Source organism: Octodon degus, unplaced genomic scaffold, assembly GCF_000260255.1.
Source record: "Octodon degus isolate 3935 unplaced genomic scaffold, OctDeg1.0 scaffold00029, whole genome shotgun sequence".
NCBI lineage: Eukaryota > Metazoa > Chordata > Mammalia > Rodentia > Octodontidae > Octodon > Octodon degus.
The window spans coordinates 2,135,568-2,154,102 of NW_004524605.1; the positions used below are offsets into that span (position 1 = coordinate 2,135,568).

At 55.4% G+C, this 18,535-nt stretch overlaps 1 protein-coding gene across 1 annotated transcript in view; it reads left to right on the plus strand.

The window, feature by feature from the left end:
* Positions 1–18,535, plus strand: part of Col23a1 (collagen type XXIII alpha 1 chain) — a gene marked incomplete at its 5' end in the record, with an annotated part of 260,362 nt that overhangs the window by 69,579 nt on the left and 172,248 nt on the right. The window lies entirely within an intron of this gene.

Sequence of the window (18,535 nt, forward strand, 5' to 3'; positions counted from 1 at the left end):
TGGAGTGGGCGGGCTCAGGGCTGTGGCCGGGAATGGGCACTGGAGTGGGGGGGCCTCAGGGCTGTGGCCGGGCGTGGGCGCTGGAGGGGGCGTGGCTCAGGGCTGTGGCCGGGCGTGGGTGCTGGAGTGAGTGGGCTCAGGGATGTGGCCGGCTGTGGGCGCTGGAGTGGGGGGGCCTCAGGGCTGTGGCCGGGCGTGGGCGCTGGAGTGGGCGGGCTCAGGCTAGACCTCTGTGAGCTCGATTTCCTCAGCCGCAGAGTGCCGGTGTGCAGAGCGCCGCTCCACATTAAGCCCTGCTCCCTACCTTGTGCTTAAGAAGCCAGTAAATGTTGGCACTTGCTAGTGGTGTGACCATCTGTCTTCACCATCAAGGGGTATTACTGTTGCCCAGTGACAAGCCCAGGACCTGAGGTTCCATGCTCTGGATCCGGGTCCCCTGGAGCTGGCTCGGCCTGGGGAAGCCAGGGCCTTGAGGAACCCGAGTGTCCTGGAAAGTGGTCCTTCTTGGAACTGTGGAGCTTTGGTGCCAAGTGTGCTGCCCACACCAGAGACATGGGCACACTGTCTCCACGCCTTGGGATGCCACGCCCTGTCCACCTGTCTCCTGGGTGAAGGCTTCGATGCCTTCAGAGCCCCAGCTTCTGTCCCAGCTACTTCCCTTTAATTGGAGTATATCTGGCTGCGTGGACACAACAGTGGGCTCTGGATTTTACCCAAATGTTAACTGAAACACTAATTTGCTTTCTCGGACATTGTCTCCCTGGACATGGGAGAGGAGGGGCTCGGTTGGTCCTGGAAATACTTGGCACCAGATGGGGAACATCTGAATGGAGCCCACCCAGATGCTTTCCAGATCCCAGGGCAGAGGAGCTGGAAGGGAAGAGCAGAGTAAGCCCAGACTGGGAGAGCCCACAGCATTTCGGGGCAAGCAGGCATGGTGGGGACGCATGGATGGGGCGGGGGACACATGAAGTGGAGCAGCGCCATGAGGAGCCAGGGCCCCGCCATTCAGACTTGCACTCCAGGGACAGGATAACCCTGCTTACAGCACCCCAAGCCCTCTGGGTCCCTGAGCACCCTTAGTGCCTTGGCAGCCAGTGGCTCCGCTGGCTGGACCCCAGGGGTCTCCCAGTAACTCCGCCAGCTGGGCCCTAGGGTTCTTCTGGTCACATGAGTAAGTCTCTTGAACAGGGCTCAGACAGAGCTGTCTGCTCTGGTGCCTTGGTGTGGTCCAGCGAGGCCTCCAGGGCACCTGCAGGTGCCATTGGCCCAAGTGAGTTCCTTGGGCCTTGCCCGAGCCTGGCCCAGCTCCGTCCTGGCCTGACCTCACCACCGCCAAGGTGCTCAAATGGAGACCCGGACACTGCACCTGGAATAGCATCTGCCTTTTGTGTTTCATTCCCTGGAGGTCTTGATTTTCCCATCTGTGAAATGGACATGAACACTTCTGCCACTCAGGACTGTCATGATCTGAGCCACAGACATCACCTATGAGAATCCACATTCCAAGTAGGTCTTGCCTGGGAAGAGGTGACTTGTGTGCCACTCTTCTGGAAGATTTTCTTCTGTGGTCTCCTGCGAGGGAGGACATGGGGGATCATGAACATAAGCACTTTCACTGAGGGCTTCAAACTGGCTTGTGTTTCTGGGGCGAGCCTTCACATGCCGAGAAGTCCCCACGTCCCGATTAGGCAATGTTCACACAGCGAACCACTTCTCCTCCGGGCCACACTGTCTGGCGCTGGGTCAGGGGCACAAAGATGCTCTTGTGACACTCCTGCTTGTGCTGTCTGCTCTTCATTTAAACAAGCCGTTTGTTTTCGGGAAGGCTGGCTGGCTTGCACGGGTGACTCCAGTGGGGACACGCTGGATAGTTCTGCTCGCGGGCCCCTGCGGGGCTGGGTGCCCCGTGCCTGCCCAGCCGCTCTGCCTCTGGTGTCACAGATGGCTGCATCGCCCATGCCCCAGTTGCTGTCCCCTGCACAGAGCTCTCATGACCCCAGGTGGCTTCACAGCTTGGCGGTTTTCTGGTTCCTCAAGTTGCCTATAAAACAACTTCTTCCAGTAAATGGAAATAAAGGGCTTAAAAGTAATGTCAACAGCTGTGCTCCTCGCCGCCTTTTATGGTCTCTGCAGTTTCCAGAGGGCCTCTCTGCCATGATGGCTTCTAGGACCCAGTCGGCAGCCCTGACCCTGCCCTGACCCTGCCCTGACTGACCCATGAGGGGGGCGCACGGGCGTCCCGCAGCCCGCTCTGCGGAGGGGCGGATTGTGGCCGCAGTGTGCGGCAGCAGAGGAAGAAAGTAGCAGAGCTGGAGCTGGAGCCTGACTGTCTGACATCCTGGGTTCAAGTCCGCAATCTCTCTTATTTTGGGACCTCCAAGAAGTCACCGGGGCCTCATTTTCTCATGTGTGTGGCAGACACGGCCTGAGTGCCACAGGGAAGAGGACCTCGGATGCCACAGCTCTTGGGAAGTACCCAGTGGCGGCTGGCACAGGGCACACGGCCCGGCCTCTGTCCACGTTGCCCAGAGGCGCACACCACACACACAGAGTGCAGCGCCGGCGTTAGCGGGGGAGCCCCAGATCTAGCTCCCTGAGAACACGGTTCACATGCTCCCCCAGGCCACACAGAGCCTGAAGCTAGGCGCGACAGGGAATCCTCCACGGCTGGGACTCACTGCAGAGAAGGCACCTTCCCGGGTGGGTGGTTAGGGTTGCTGAGTGGCTGGCTTTGGTTCATCCCAAGGAGGAGGACTGGGAAGGTTAGAACTCCACCCAAGGGCCAACCTGCGGGGGAGACGCTGGAGGTCCAGCAATCAACCACTCCCAGCCAGTGGCCCCAGGCCCCAAGGGAGGCAGCTTTGGCTCTGGGCGCCGGAGGTCGCTGCGCCTGGGCTCCTCATGCGCCCCTCCTTCGCCTGCTGCCCATTGGCATCCCTTATAAGAAGCTGTGAAGGGGGCTTATTTGGGGTGGGGTAGAGGTCACTGCCGGGCCTCCTCACGCCCAGCAAGCATCCCTCTGGGCTGTGTACCTTCCCATGAGCTTGTCTGTCTACCTCACAAGAGGAGACACTGAATTTTTAGTGGGAGAATTTTAACAGAGACCTCAGATATGAGCTCCAATAAAATAATTATTAGGTTATGGGAAAGGAATGGAGCCATCTAAAATCCATTTTTATACAGCTTATATTATCATAAAATGTCTATGAACCAGTTCCACTAAAGCCAGCTTTGGGAATAGGTGATAGCGTCACTAAAAATGCAAGAGGGAGCCCTGGGTGGAGGGACTGTTAAAGTTAGTTGTGAAAGAATCTGAGGCAAGTCCTGGCCCTCTGAGGCCCCTCTGCGCCCGAAGTGAGCTCAGGCCACAGAAGGGCCCACTCAGGCCGAATGGCACTTCAGTAGCAGGCCTTGCGAATTTCCAGCAGCCCGGGTTGAGAATTCTCGTTCCAAAGGATTTTTCAGACAAGCTCATCTCCTCACCGGCCTCCCCCATCCGTGGCTGCTTTCTCCTTGCAGGCCACTGGTGCAGTTGCAGGGAAACAGATGGTTCGGTCTTAGCCAGGGAGGTGGGCTCCTCTGGGCCCAGTGGACTGTGACTCAGGGTCCTTCTCCTAAAGCTCTTGAGGTGCTTGTTTTTAAAACCCTCCATGGGAATGCTGGGGAGCCAGCGGGGAGTCCTGAGGCCCGGGTTTCAGGGTACCCTGGGCGTCACTCGTCAGCCAAGGTCACAGGCTAATCACTGGTGAAGGTCAGAAGGAAGCAGAATGCTGGCTTTTGGCTCGGACGAGAAACGCCCGCTCTCTCACTGCCAAGCTGTGAGAACTTGCATGAGCTGTTTGGCCACACTGAGCCTCAGACGTTCTATCTAGAAAGTGGGAGTAACAACACTCACCTTCAGAGAGGCTCTTAGCCACTTTCTCAGCCACCGTACAATGCCACAGCCTGGGTAAGTTCAAAGCACTAGAAGTCTTCTTGGCTCAGGGTTCTAGAGGCTGAAAACCAGCATCAGGCGAGGGCCCGCATGCTGCCTCCTAACCCAGTGGAGGGAAGCACACACAAGGCAGAGAGGAAGCGGAGCTGATGTCCTTTTTGTCACACACCGCTCCTGCAGTGACTAACCCACACCCCACCTGGTGTTCGTCTCCTTTCGAGGGTAGAACCCTCCCGACCTTATGGCCTCTTAAACTCCACACTTGTGTGAGGGGCTGAGGCAGGAATTCCTGGGGGATACATCTAAACCTTAGCTGGGGGCGGAGGAATGAGGACGCATGTGTCATGACACTCGAGGATCACAGCAGCACTCCCGTGGCCACCGTCATCCACGTGACTAAGGCTGCAGTACCTGCCATTTCGTGATGCGCACCAGACAGGCTGGGAAGCTGCAGAGGAGTTCCTGGGCCCCTCCCGAGACTGCTGAGTCACGCTTTCCTGGAACAGGGCTCAATGCGCCGGGCACTGCCGCTCCAGGCTTCAGGCGCGCCGTGCCCTGGTCCGCCCTGCTGTGGGCCGGGGGGCCGACTGTACAGACTGTGGTTTGTGGTTTCCTCTCAAAGGACCCTCCTGAAGGCCACTGGAAACCAGCTGTGCCCCCCAGCCCATTTCAGACAGCTTCTCCAGGCGGCTTCCGCTCTCTCTGAGGACAGCAGGCTGCCCCCTTTCCCAGTCCTTTTGTCTTTGCGGTTATTTCAAAATGGACCCAGGGCTTTATTGTAATCAGGTATGGAAAAACAACTGATGTGGAGACCATTGCCCCGAAAGCAGAGTTTGGCTTCCCAGTTCCCAAGAGGAGGAGCAAGCAGCACACAGGCTTGCGTGGGGAAGCACCAGGGTCAGAAGGAGATGGTGGCCCGAGGGGCAGCAGGGACCAGAGCCCTCCCTGGGGAGGAGGAGGACCGAGGCAGGAGGGTGGGCTGAGCAAGTTTAGCACCCATGGTTTAAGACAGTGACGGCAAACCTTTTAGAGCTTTCAACGATGATAACAAACTGCCGGCTGCAGCATGTGTGCCACACATTTTCCTCCAGGGGTTTAAACAGTTCCTGTGAGCTCTGAGTCTAGGAGTGGCCATTAGTTGTTTGGTAGATTATACGGGGATGATTTAGGGCAGAAAAATTATTGGTTTGGTGTGTGACAGTTAGGTGATGCTGGCAACTGGGGATATGGGTGCTGGGTTGGTTGGGTTTCCTAGGGAAGACGGGTCTGAAGACAAGTTGTTTGCCACTGTCTCTGGGAACTGGATGGATGGATGGATGGATGGATGGATGGATGGATGGATGGACAGATGGATGGATGGATGGATGGATGGATGGAGGGATGGACAGATGGATGGATGGATGGATGGATGGATGGATGGATGGATGGATGGAGGGATGGATGGACAGATGGATGGATGGATGGATGGACAGACAGACAGATGTATAGATAGATGCATGGATGCATAGATGGATGGTTGGATGGATGGATGGACGGATAGACAGACAGATGCATAAATAGATGCATGGATGGATGGATGATGGCTAGATAGATAGACAGATGATAGTGGTAAGGGTATCCACTATTACAGGTTCAGGAAACTGCCCCATCCCCTAGCGGTAACTCTTAACTGCTCCTTGCACTGTCCACTAGGAGTGCCGAGAACCTGCCACACGTACACAGGGAGTGCCCCAGGTGATTCTGGTATGCTTGTCTCTGCGGTAGATGGCTTTCAGCACTTCCTCATGGGCTGCATGGGGTGAGAGTTTGCAGAGTTGCTTTGGTTATCCTTCCATCACTGAGACAAAACACCTGACATACACGGCTGAAAGGGGAGAGGTCCGTGTTGGCATATAGCTTCAGGGATGTAGGCCCGAGCCAGAAACATCTTGGCAGAAGAGAGCTGTCCCCCTCATGGCAACAAGCACACAGTGAGGAGGAAAGAGCCCAAGGACAGCGCAGCCATCCAAGACACGCCCAGTGGGGAGCCAGCTTCTCTAGGCCCGCCTCGACCGCCCCTGCAGCTATGGTAAAGCCCTGGGTCAGTCAGGGCAGTTCCCTCACAGCCCAACTCCCTCTGCAGGAGTTCCTGACTTCTTCCCAGTAGCTGTACAGGAGGAAGACCTAGGAACGGCCACAGCACAGGACAGCCAGAACAAGTGGCCGCACATGGAGACCCAGAGGGGCCCAGCAACAGCTGCCAGTGGGCTTCTTGCCGTGCAGCTTTCAGAGTGGGCTCCTGGGGGTGAGGGCTGCTGCTTGGGATAAGAGATCCAAGTCCAGCATCACGAGGGAAAGCTACTGCATTCTGTGAGAGTCCGGACACTTCCAGACCAGCAGCAAGCCTGGAACTGCACAAGTTGCTGGGTCTCCAGCCAAGTGGGATGCTGGGTAGCATGAACCGGGCGCTTTCCCACTGGCGCTGACTTTGATCAGTGCTCTGGTTTCTGTCTGCCTTCCTGTCTTGCATCGCTGTGTTCCGCCCCATGCTCTGACCCAGAGTTGGAGCCTCCTGTCTTGTCTCTCCAGGGGCAGGAAGCCCACGCAGCACTGAATCTCTGCTCATCGCTGGCCACTTGCCACGGCTTCTGGATTGAAGGCAGCTTTGGCTCTGGCTTTCGATGAGAGGTGTGCATCTTCAGGGGCCGGGGCTGCTGCCTGGCCCATAGTGGTGGGGACAGTTGTCAGCAGCCTCTGGAGCAGGGGACCTGCTGGACCTGTCACCACAGGGTCCAGGCCTGCACCCCAACCACGCTGTGCTGCCCTGCACTTACTGGGTCCTGGCTCAGGAAGGCAAGTAGGTGGGACCGGGCTCAGGGTGGCAGTCCCGGGGGAGGAGGACACAGCCCCAGCTCCAAGCCAGCCACAGTCCCAAAGAAGGGCTTCAAGGCAGGGCCCAGCCAGATGCTGATCACCAGCATTTTCTGCTTATTTATGAGTTTGGCCTGACGGCTGCCCTGTGTTTGTCAAGCAGATGTCTCTGGGCCTCCGAGTCGTGGAGGATGAGGTCTGGAATTTAGCAGCACCGGAGGGACCACTGGCACTCCTGGCTAAGTGGGGAGAAAACACTTAAAACTGAGTGGACCATATCAAGCTGGTTAGAATAAGCAAGGCCGGGTGAAGAACTGCCAAAGAAAACCACATTAGCCTGATGAAAGCTTCTCATAGGCCCCGGGGCATCGGGCTGCTGGGATGAATCATTCCCCACGTTTCTGCGCCCTGTGCCCGCATGGCCACCCAGCCGGGGGGGAGGGAAGTCCCTTCCATCCTCAGGATTGACGCTCTTTCTTGCTAGCACTAGTCAGGGAGGGAGAGCGCTGGCTGGAGGTGCTGGAGGCGCACCGGCAGGGCAGGGGCCTACGAGGGCTGGCACAGCTCGCCCATCTCCCCCATCGCGCACCCCTGTGGAGCGCACTCTCCTCGGAATCGGTGTGTGGCGTTCTGTGGCCCTGGTCCAGTGGCCCTGGTCCAGTGCCACGGGCCTGACCAGGAGCACGCAGTTGGCCTGCTGACCGGTGGGGCCGAGGCAGCTGCCTGCAGCCTGGGGGACTGCTCATGCGTGGAGCACAGGCCGCCCTTTCCTCGCCGCCGTTCTTGCAGCAGCGCAAGGAACCCGACTCCGAGCGCTCGCCTCGCTCTGTCGAGCTCCTCCGACCGACCGTCATCCAGGGGTGACCTCAGTACCTGGGTGGGGGCTGCAGGCTCTGTGCCGTGCTGACCGCCTGTCCAAGGGGCTCGAGCGGCCTTGGATTCCACCCCACAGGCGCTGGGGAAGCTGCATTCCCACACCAAGGGAGGTGGGGGCAGGAGAGGAAGGCGGGGCCCACCCCTGGGCGATGCTCCAGAAGTGAGCGCCCTCTGAACCAGGTGTAAAGTTGGGGGTTTATCCACCCCAGCAACTGAAAGCAGAAACTTGAACAGAGTTTGGACAGATGCTCATAGTGGCAGCAGTCACAGCGGCCTAAAGGTGGGGGCGTGCAGGTGTCCATCTGCGAATGACGGGATAAATACGACGTGGTTCTTGTGAGCCACAGAATATTATTCAGCCTTGAAAAGGAGACCATCCAGTGTCAGAGCCTGTAGTCCTAGCCACGCAGGAGGCTGAGGCGGATGCTCTCCTAAGCTCAGGAGTTGGGGGCCAGCATGTGCAGCATCACGAGGTCCTGTCTCAAAGGGGAAAAAGGAGGCGAGGAGAAAATCCTGGCCTGTCTTCCAACACGGATGGACCTGGCCACGTTCTGTGCGGGTGAAACAAGCCAGGCGCAGAATAGCGAATGTTGTGATCCGTGTCCGGAGGCACCGGGCATAGTTAATCCATCGAGGCCGAAGGCAGCGCGGTGGCTGCCAGGTCGCGGGGAAGGCAGTGGTTAGCGGGGGCCGGAGGCCCAGCTTGGACGTGGGGAGCTCCGGGGGCGGCTGTGGTGACGCTCACGCAGCAGTGTGACTGGCCTGCACACGCAGGCGTGGCTGTGCTCACACTCGGGGAGGCCAAGCAGGAGGGCTGCAAATCCAAGCCTAGTCACCGTAACTTGGTCAGACCGGGCATCAAAATGAAAGAAGGAGAAAGAGGATTGGGGATCAATCCCCAGTATTAGAAAAAAAAAAAAAAAAGATTGAGATGTGAGACTTTCTGTTGTGTGTTGTCTACCACAACAATACAGTTAATGTTTAAATGTTGGGAATTTACAAAGAAAACACAGACCCCAACCCCAGCGCACAGTCCAGAGGAACCAGGGGCCACACCAGACCTGAAGCTGGCTCTAGGCCGCCCCAGGAGCGCCGCCCCGGGCTCTGACCCATTCCCGAGGTCCCGCGGCTCGGCGCCCGGCTGGCCCGGGGAGCGGGCTCACTCAGGGCCCTCACGAGGCGAGAGGCAACTCGCTCTTCTGACAAGTGGTTGGTGCTCCCGAGGTCCTGTGTGTCCCAGGCCGCCAGGGGACACGAGCTGCGGCTGCAGCCGGCCTTACCGCCTCCAATCACCGCGCGTGAACCGCAGGGCTCCCGCTCCGAGCCCGTTACGGTCCACTTCCGCGGGGAACACAAGCCGCGCTCCGCAGCTCTGCCTTCTTCTGGGCTCGTGGGCCCTCAGCGTCTTTTCGTCTGTGGCAACTTCTCGCACAGCGAGGGGTGACCCTAGGAAAGTCACTACGCGGGGCACAGCTGGGCCGGACATGCCGCCGCCCCCTGCCAGCTCTTCCCCAGCCTTGCCCAGCCGAAAATCTCGTGTCGGTGTCGCATGTCCCCCAAGCCTCGGCATCACTTGCTGATTTCCCTTTTATAACACAAAGGGAAGCCAGCCTCAGACTCCAAAGCCTCCAGCATGCTGCAGTGTCTGGTTATGATTTAGTAACTTCCCTTCCTTCTATTTATTTTTAGAGTTTCTTTCTATTTTGGGCCATTAGAACTGGTTTTCTCCTTACCTAACGTTTACTTTTTAAGTAAATGAAAAACATGAGTCATTTTAAAGAATGATATTAAGTGGATATTAGAAGAGGTGTACGGCCTTGGCAGGGGTCACTCCTCAATGCAGTGGGGTGCAGACTGCATGATGCACCAGTGAATTCCAAGGCCCCCTTCACTCCCTAGTGGCTGCTTTTTGACCCCCCCTCAAGACAGCAGACTGACACAGAAGATGCCGCATGCAGCGGGCAGTGGGAGACCCACTATCACACAACACCGAGGGCAGCCTGATCAGGCTGTGGGGACAGAGGGCCCGGGGACCGTGAATGTGGTGACTTTGGGGTAACAGCTTGGAGGGCGGGATCTCACCTCACAAAATGTGGCTCTTGGGGGATCGCTCACCAGCATGTGGTTCAGGAAAGAGGAGGACAGGGTACAGCAGGGGAGCGGCGGGGTGTGTGAGACACCTGACTCTTAGGCGGAGGCACTGCCAGGAAGCTTGGCCCTGCCTCATCGTGGCTTCATTAAAGGCCTTGCTCTGCTCCGTTTGCTGAGTCGTGCCCTGCAGAGACTAAAACTCAGAGGCCCGGAGTTGAATAGGAGCGGACAGGGCCACGGCGAGAGCCTCCTGCAGCCACTGGCCAGTGTGCTGCCGCGGGTCGCGCTGCCCCTCCCCAGGGCCGGCGGCAGTCACCACCTTTTAACACAGTAGATATCCCACTTCTGTGTTACATGTGGGGCTGTCTGGTTGTCCCATATGATGTGACTCTTGGGGCAGGGGTCTCCGCAGGGCCCAGAATGTCCTGAACACTCTGGGGGCACCCGAAAGAATGCCACAGCCAGAGAGGAACTCTTCCTGGGGCATGGCCTACCGCAGTCCTACAGGTTCTGTCCCCAGGGGGGCCCACAGGTGGTGCCGCATAGCAGGATGGCGCAGAGGCAGTGTCAGGGGGTTATCTGTGTCCGAGAAGAATGCTTTTAAACCCTGCCTTTGTTGCCATCCTTCTGAGAGAGAAAACAGATGTGCCGTTTAAGCCCTTGATGAGCCTGCAGGAGCCCTGTGTCTTGTATTTGAGGGCCGGTCAAGCTAGGGAGCGTCTGGGCTTGGAACCCAGAGGTGAATGGCAGCCTGTGTCCCAGGCCTGAGTCTCGGCAGCATCAGTGCAGGCCTTGGGGACGTCCTCATCGCCAGGGTCCTGACGAACAGCTGGCGTTCTGATGGGCTCAGCTAGAGGTGCGGGTGCTCTTTTCTTTTGCTCCTGGGTGGTCAGAGCCCATAATAAGACCCGCATCCCCCACCTGGCTGGGGTTCTGGAAACTTTTTAAGTCTAATGAACTCTTGAGGGCTCCGCTCAAAGCCACCTCATCACTGGTGTTAACAGTTGGCCATGTACTAATGCATAGCCACGCTGTCACTCCCAAAGCATCTTCACACATGCAGCAGTGACATGTGGGAAGAGGCAGAACTTAGCGCAAACTTGTGCCCAGGTATGGCGCTGCCCTGCAGTCCCAGACAACGCAGCCTCTCTGAGTTCGGCTTCCTCATCTTCCCAGTTCTGCTTCCTGGGATTGTTAGAGGGCCAAGGTCATTAAGAGGCTCCCAGGGTCAAACCTAGCCTCCAGGCCATTTCCATTGACTTCCACAATGTTTTGGAGCATCTGATTGAAGTATCAATAGTTTAAAACTGTAGGAGATGAACCTTAGAAATCCAGCTTTCGGTGTTCCTTAAGGTTAAAGTGGGGTGCTAGCATTTCTACTGCCGGGACCGAGTGACAGCCTCAGCCCTCACAGGTAGCCTTCAGGAACAGGGCCTCATAAACACTGAGCTCTTGTGGTCATGTGTGTCACTCCAGAGAGAAGACACTGTGTCTGCACAGGGTGTGTGACAGAACCAAACGTGGGTGTCCATTCATGAATGTGGCAGAGCCCCGAGAGGAGAACCGTTCAGATGGGGGGGGCACTGCACTGAGGAAACCAAATACGGAAGCCTCGGACCCCTGTGCAGGAGATGCCCTACGAGCCAGCCTCAGAGGGGGAATGGAGAAGGGGGTGCATGGGGCCGGGGCAGAGGAATACGGAGTTAGGGTTGAGTGAGGCAGGGACTCTAGGATGGACAGTGACGATGGCTGCACAGAAACATGAGGCTACTTACCCCTGAGCTGGCTGCTTGCGCACGTGGAGGTGCACATTAAATGTACATGCAGGAAGGTAGGGCGCGTGATTTGCGATCAGTGGCTGCAGTCTGGGGCTGGGGACGGCAGCCGATTCCACTTTTGTGTCACCCTGGCACACATAGCTGGAAGCCCGCGGAGACTCGCTCCTCACCTGCGGCCCCAGGGACCCGAGGCTAGTGTCCTGGGAAGGAGGTCTCCTGGTATTTATCCTGGGTGGACAACGCAGGCCAAAGGGCTCGGACCTGCACAGCATCTGGCTGCAGCGGCAGGGCCAGCTGTTTGAGCTCTTGCTTGTTTATAAAGGAGCTGTCTGCTCCGTCCAGACCCTTGTGTTTACACAGACGATGGCGGGATCTGCGGGGTGGCCAGGGTGGGCTTGGGAGGTCCCTGGGGAGGCTGCACCCTGCTGCTGCCCACCTACCCACCTCTAGCGTGCGCCTTCGAGGAAGTCACTGGCTCCTCTGACCTCAGTGTCCTCAGCTGCAAAACAGATGCTGGCGATAGCCAGCTCACGGCCCACGCGGTATGCAGTAAGTGCTCAATACGTGCGCCACTGGTTTATCCTGGCTTCTTTTGCCACCCTCTGCTTGGGAAGTTGGGGGCGGGACTCAAGCCATGTTCAGCTTGGGTGTTTTGAGAGAATAAACGTATGTCCACACATCTGGTGAAAAGTGGGGCTTTTGCAGTCATCTAAAGTACAAAAAAGTTTGTGAATTCTCCCATGATGAAAGAAATCTTTATTTTACTTGCATGTGACTCAGTCTTGTTGTAGCTAAAAGGTGTACAGCTCCCAGAATAGCTGGAATCTTCAAGTTAGGAAGGAAAGCTCAGCAGTGCTGCAAAAGTTCAATTACACTTTTAAAAAATTCCCCTTTATTTGGCTGTGCATCGAGGCGTAAAATTGCACCTAACCATCCACTTACTCGGTGCTTTGAAAAGTTGGCTCTCTGCAGCACTCGGGCGAGGTCCGCAGGGCCAGCCTTCAGCTGGTTCTGCTTTGCTAATTACTCCAAATAAATAGCAAATGCCGCCTTCCTGTCCCCCCCACCCCACCCCGCAGTCGTCTGCCCTTTATAAATGTTCACTAATTTTCACACCAGTTTTCATGTTGGCTCCAATTCTGAGAGCACCATGGGGACATTTGTTAATGAAAATTCTGGGAAATTTGATTTGGAAAATGTTCTTTTCATACAGGCATCTAATTGTTGAAAGGCTCTGCCTTGTAATTTGTAGTGAAATTTGTTAAATCCTGGAAGGTTTCGTTGTTTTGTTTTGTTTTGTTTTTTTTATTTTTGCCATTTCTGTAATGCAGAGTCCAAACGAAGTTAAGAATTTTTCCAGCTCTGAACTTGGCCCGGTCTTGCGTTTTCATCAGCCGTGGATATGGAATAGCACAACAATAGTAATTTAAGGATGTCAGGGCGCAGCAGGAGTGATTTATGGAAACCCGAAGCGCTTACCATAATATTTTGTTAAAAATGTTTCCTCTTATTGTGCCTGATTTAATACAGATTCACTTTCTTTTGTTCTTTAGTCCTTTAAGCGACTGAAGTAAGTGCCGTGCGTGCAGGTTTATCTTAGCCTCCGATGCAGAGATGAAAGGCACCCATATGAGAAGCACCCTGTAAGTCATATCAGTGACAGAAGAATGCCGAATTTCATTGCGGGCCACAGTAAATACGGCAGCTGCTTTTGTTTAAAGGCCGGGTTTGGGATTGGGGCTGATTGTTGGGAAGAAACCCTCTGACTTAACCTCTGGGAGCCGATGTCATCCATGAAGTGGTGACAATAAAATGGCCTTTAAATTATGTGAAGCATCTGTCCTGTGTGGCCACAGCGAAAGTTGAGTACGTGGCTGCTTGGTCATCGTTCCCCCCGCAACCCCAGAAGAATTAAGAAGCCCCTGCCAGGTGCTAGCGTCGCGCGGAGCTGCGGGTGCCGAGCAGGTTCACAGCATTCTGCCCGAGCTCTGGCTGGGAGCCTTCAGGGCCTGAAGCACCAGAACTGGGTGTCTCCGCCTTTCCCTGCCAGTTAGTTGCCTTCAGGTCCTTCCTGGGCTGTTTCAGAATTCACTGTGTGCGCTCTAGAATTAGCACCCTGTTACTTTGACTAGGAAAACGTGCCCAGCCTCCGGCCTGAGCACTGAGGCCTGGGCAGGTGAGGCGGATGCCCCAGCTTGCCGGCCAGCAGGGACTTCCGGATGGGGTGCCTCTGTGAGAGCTCTTGCATGTTGCCTACACTCTTTCCAAAGTGGAGGAACTGCTCCAAGTACGCCCAAAGCATCCTCACAGTTGTCCACGCTGCTAAACAAACAGAACTCGCTGGGGATTTTCAGAGAGCATGGTCTGTTCCCCAGGATGCACAGTCACCACCTCCACCGCCACCGCCACCACTGCCACCACCGCTACCACCACCACCCCACCATGGAGTTGCCTAGTGGCTAAACAGGCCAGCGCCCCTCAAGCCTAGGGTGGGAGGTGGGGATACAGGGAAGAGGGGCACCCCCAGTCTGGGCTCCTCTGGCCCTTCTACCAGGTCTCCTTTCTCGGGTGAGTGCTGAGCCTGCCTCTGTCACTGCTGTCCTTGTGGCAGGAATAGCATTTTAGTTGGGAGGTGACAAGAGAGGCCAGGCCGATGCTCATCAAGGAGCAGCGTGGGCCCTGCCTGCAGCACCACTGCCCAGAGTCCTTTGAGCCGTGGGGCCAGGGAGGTGACCGCTGGTGGCCAGGAGGCTGCGGGAGGAACTCAGCCCCTGGGCTGCAGCCAGGTCCCCTGCAGGGGCTCCCAGAAGGCCAGGTCCTGCTGCTCGGTGCCGAGGCCTTGTCTGTTCACAGCCTGGGTTGACGAGGAAGGACTCTCCTGGCGAGGCCTCAGTTCCCACGGGAAGCTCTCCTCCTGTCCTCCCACCCACAGCCTGCCTGGAAAGGGGTATCGGTGAGTGGGAGGAGAAGGCCAGGGAGAGCTGGGGGTCCCCTGCCCACCCGCGAGAGCCGGAGACCTCTTGGCAAGCTCTGGGGTCATTTTCCTTTTCATGTATGCTCCGCAACACGTGGCTGGTAAGGCCTTTCAAAAATGTGAAGGATAAAAAAAAAGTCTGTGCCTCTCTTGGGTGAGAGATGAAGCAAGGAAAGCAGGGGCCAGGGGCTCCACAGGTTTATGGCTTCCATTGGCGCCAGCAGGCGGGCAGGTAGGTAGAGCAGGCAGCTGTCAGCCTGCATGGAAAGCATTTGGAAGCTGAGGCGTATGTATCTGGTACATGGTAGAGGGTCTCACTATGCAGCTCAGACTCCTAGTGATCCTCCTGTCTCAGCCTCCCCGGTGCTAGGATTATTGGTGTGTACCACCACGCCCAGTCTTGGTGGCTGGCTCAGTGTGCCCTGGGGAGGGGTTGGCATGGTCTTTGGTGCTGGGGATCGAACCCCAGTCCCTACACTTGCCTAAGCAGGTACTTAGTCTGCTGAGCTATCTCACCAGCCCAAGGATTTTATTTATTGATATTTTTTTGCAGAGCTAGTGACCAGTCCCAGCACCTCACGAGTCGGGCAAGCGCCTGCCCACTAGGCTGCCCAAGCGGCCAAGCAGTGTACCCTGGGAGCCGTGACCGGCAGGCAGTTTCTTTGTTTTTTCATACTTTCTATATTACTTTTATTTTTTAAAGAGAATTTTAAAATTGTTTAAGAAACGTTTGAAACAATACAGAATTTCACTAAACAAAGTAATAGGAAGTCCACAATGGTTGTTACAGTGCATGTTATTGTCCTCAAATTAATTGTTCAGATAACCAGATATTATAAGCATGCAAAATGGGTCAAAAAAGTTAAGAAAGATTAAAAAGGAGAAAAAAAATAAGCATTCACTGCTCCTTTCAATAGACCAGCAGAGATCAGCAGTACAATACCAGGCTATCCTGTATATGTCCGTAAGGATGTGTTTTTCCCTTTCTTCTTTCTTTCTTTTATCCTTTTCCTCATTCCAGTTGTTCCTTCTCTTTCACAAAGTCTGTTGTACCTCTCAGGTTTTATTTACTCCTTCAGGTCCCCCCACGAGCAAGACATACACATTTTCCCTGTGGACATCCTTCAGGTTTTGCTTCTTACTGCCTCTCTGGAAAACCCAAGTTATGTGTTTGCTTGTGTGGACCCACGAGTTAGTAGGGTGGTTTATTCTACTGACAGTGTTGCTGTGACATGTGTGTGGGGACAGACTGCTCTTCACAGCTGGTGGCCATGGCCACCCCGCGCTCTGTCCCGCTGGAGTAGGGCCCCTGTGCTGGCCCTCTCCCCTGGACAGGCACCGCTGCCCGCATCTGCACAGAGGACTTCTTCCTGCCTTTTTATTTTCCCTTGAGGATAAATGGCTATGTTCTCTGTCTGTCTGTCTTGGCTGGAGAAAGGTCCTTCTGTGCTGGGCCTACTGTAGGCTGCTTATGTGCTCAACGCGGGACTCTGGACGTGAAGTTCTCCAGGTTCACGGCCGGGCAGGAGGCTTTGGCAGTGATAGGCTAAGGCAGAAGTAAACAGTGGACACAGGGGCTGAGCCTGTCCTGGCAAAGCCGAGCTAAATGCTTTTAAAGATGTGTTTCTGGGATGCTAAAAAGGCCTACTCACCATAGAAAACCAAAAAGATATGGGGGGTGAAAGTCACGCATTAGATGGCCCTAATTCAGCATTGTATTGAATTTTCCTCTTTTGGCCTCAATATTGTTTATATGAGTATAATACCAGCTTTATAGCTTTTTCCATGCTTGCCATTTCATGAGCATGTTTCCATGTCATTAAATCATGAAATAAATCTCTCTTGAAATGATCTTTGACCTTTTTTATCTTGGAAAAATTTTAAACATTGTACAGAAGTAAAATAATAGGCCCTCATGGACCAGTCACCTGGCTTCAGCAGTTAGCAAATCACAAACAATCTTCTTTTATCTGTAAACATCTTGTTTCCCACCTACTCCCCAGCTGGATTATTTGGAAGCAAATCACAGACATCACATCATTTTAATTTTTTGGTAAATACTTCAGTGTAAATATTTAAAACTCAGAGGCACCTTTCAAGATGGGCGTTATGGTACAGGCCTGCGAGCCTTGCCCTGCAGGAGGCTGAGGGGAGATGAGGGCAAGTTCAAGCCCAGCCCAGGCAACTGAGTAAGGTAACGAGGCCCTGTCTGCAGAGAAAACTGTAAAAGGACCTGGGGACATAGCTGGGGCCAAAGGCCGTGGGCTCAGTCTCTGGTACCACCAAAAGTAAAAAGCATGTCTTTTAAACAAATCACCAAAATACCATTTATCGCGTGTAAAATTTTTAAGACTTAACCACTTCTTAACATCCACTATTTCTCTAATTGATGTACAGGTTCCTCCCATTGCTTTCTGATTTCTGACTGGAGTCATTCAGAATGATTAGCCGGTAGGTCTGTGAAGCCCTTCAGCCTCCAAGGCTTTCTTCTTTCCTGCTTCTCGCTGTTTATTTTTAGAGATTGTGGTCAGCGCCGGTGGCCAGCGCTCTGCAGGCCGCGAGTCCCGCAGGCGCCACCCGCAGGCCCTGGATGGGCGCGCGCACCGTCTAATGTCTTCCTGTGCTCGTTTCTTCTTAGTTGGGTGGATTTAGATGCCTGATGAGACGGCTCGGGCCTGGGGGTCCGGACATCCAGCGCGCGGCGGCGGGACGCCCGAAGGCCCTTGCGCCCTTCCTTGGAAGCTGCGCAGTGCTCGCTAGTGACTGCCCTACTTCTTTCTTCATTAGGGATTTGTAGAACAGTAGCGCTGCGATCAGTCCCCCTGCTTCCTTGTTAGCAGAGATGCTGCACAAAAGGGAAGTTCCCCTCAGCAGCTGTCTGGTGGCCCTCCCTAGAGTTCATCCAGGAGCCACAGGGTCCACGTCTTACTTCTCTCCCTTCTTTGCCAGTTCTCACGGCGTCTTCCCGCGGGGACCCCTGCGCGCTGGTCTGGCACCCGTGACCCTGCGAGCTTGCACAGCCTCTCGCCACCGTTTTTATTGTGCTGAAGGAGCTGCCGGCGGTGGCGGCCGGTGGCGGCGTCGCAGCAGCTGTGAGCCCTTTTGGCACGGCCCTCGAGGTATCCAGCGGTGTCTTTGCTTCTACTAGGACAGAAAAAGGATCACGAGGCATGGTCATGGAGAAGGATGGGAGCTTATGTCACAGTCCCGAAGCCTGGAAGCCAAGATCGCCGGGCCAGCATCTGCCCCTCCTGGGGGCCTCACTGCACCCTAGCGCGGTCGCAGGGCAACAGCAAAGATGCCCGCTGCAGTCTGCTTCCAGTGAACTAAAGCCACTAATCCCGTCTTGGAGGCCTCCCCCTCATTACCTCCCCTAAATCCTGATTGCCCCCAAAAGCGGGCCCCAAACAGCACTCACACGGGACTTCGGAGCTGGAGTCTCCAGCGCGTGAACTTTGGAGGGACGCAGACAGCAAGCACTGGTAAGTCTCCTCTCAGACACTCCGCGGAGGGGAGACAGGAAGACGCCTGAGCACCACAGGGCCCCTCTACGCTTAGTAGTCATTTCTTCCCACTCCTGTGTATGGAAGAGGAAGATTGTTTGCACATCTGTTTTTTAAGATAAAGCGTATCCTGGAGGCGCACCATTATTCTCCAGTTAAACTCCAGGCAAACGTGATCCCCTGCCGCTGTCAAAAGTCCTGCTTTGTAATGCTGTCAGCCCCATCCACTTGCACTAGCCCACCACATACCTGCAGCAGCCTCAGAATGACGGCATCAGCGGGGGGCCGGGGATGCAGCCCAGTGGCACAGCGCCTGCCCCACAAGCACGAAGTCAGGAGATCGATTCCTGGTAGCCCCCCAGAAGTAACAGTAGGACTTCCAACAGTGCGGTAACTACCCACCACAGAGCTGTGCTGTTGGAGAAAGAAGCTTTTAAAATTCTTTTCAGCCATTAAGGCAAGCCTGTTAAATGAGGACATGGTCTCTACTGCACACAAAACTTTCTCTTCTTTTTAACGTTAAGGC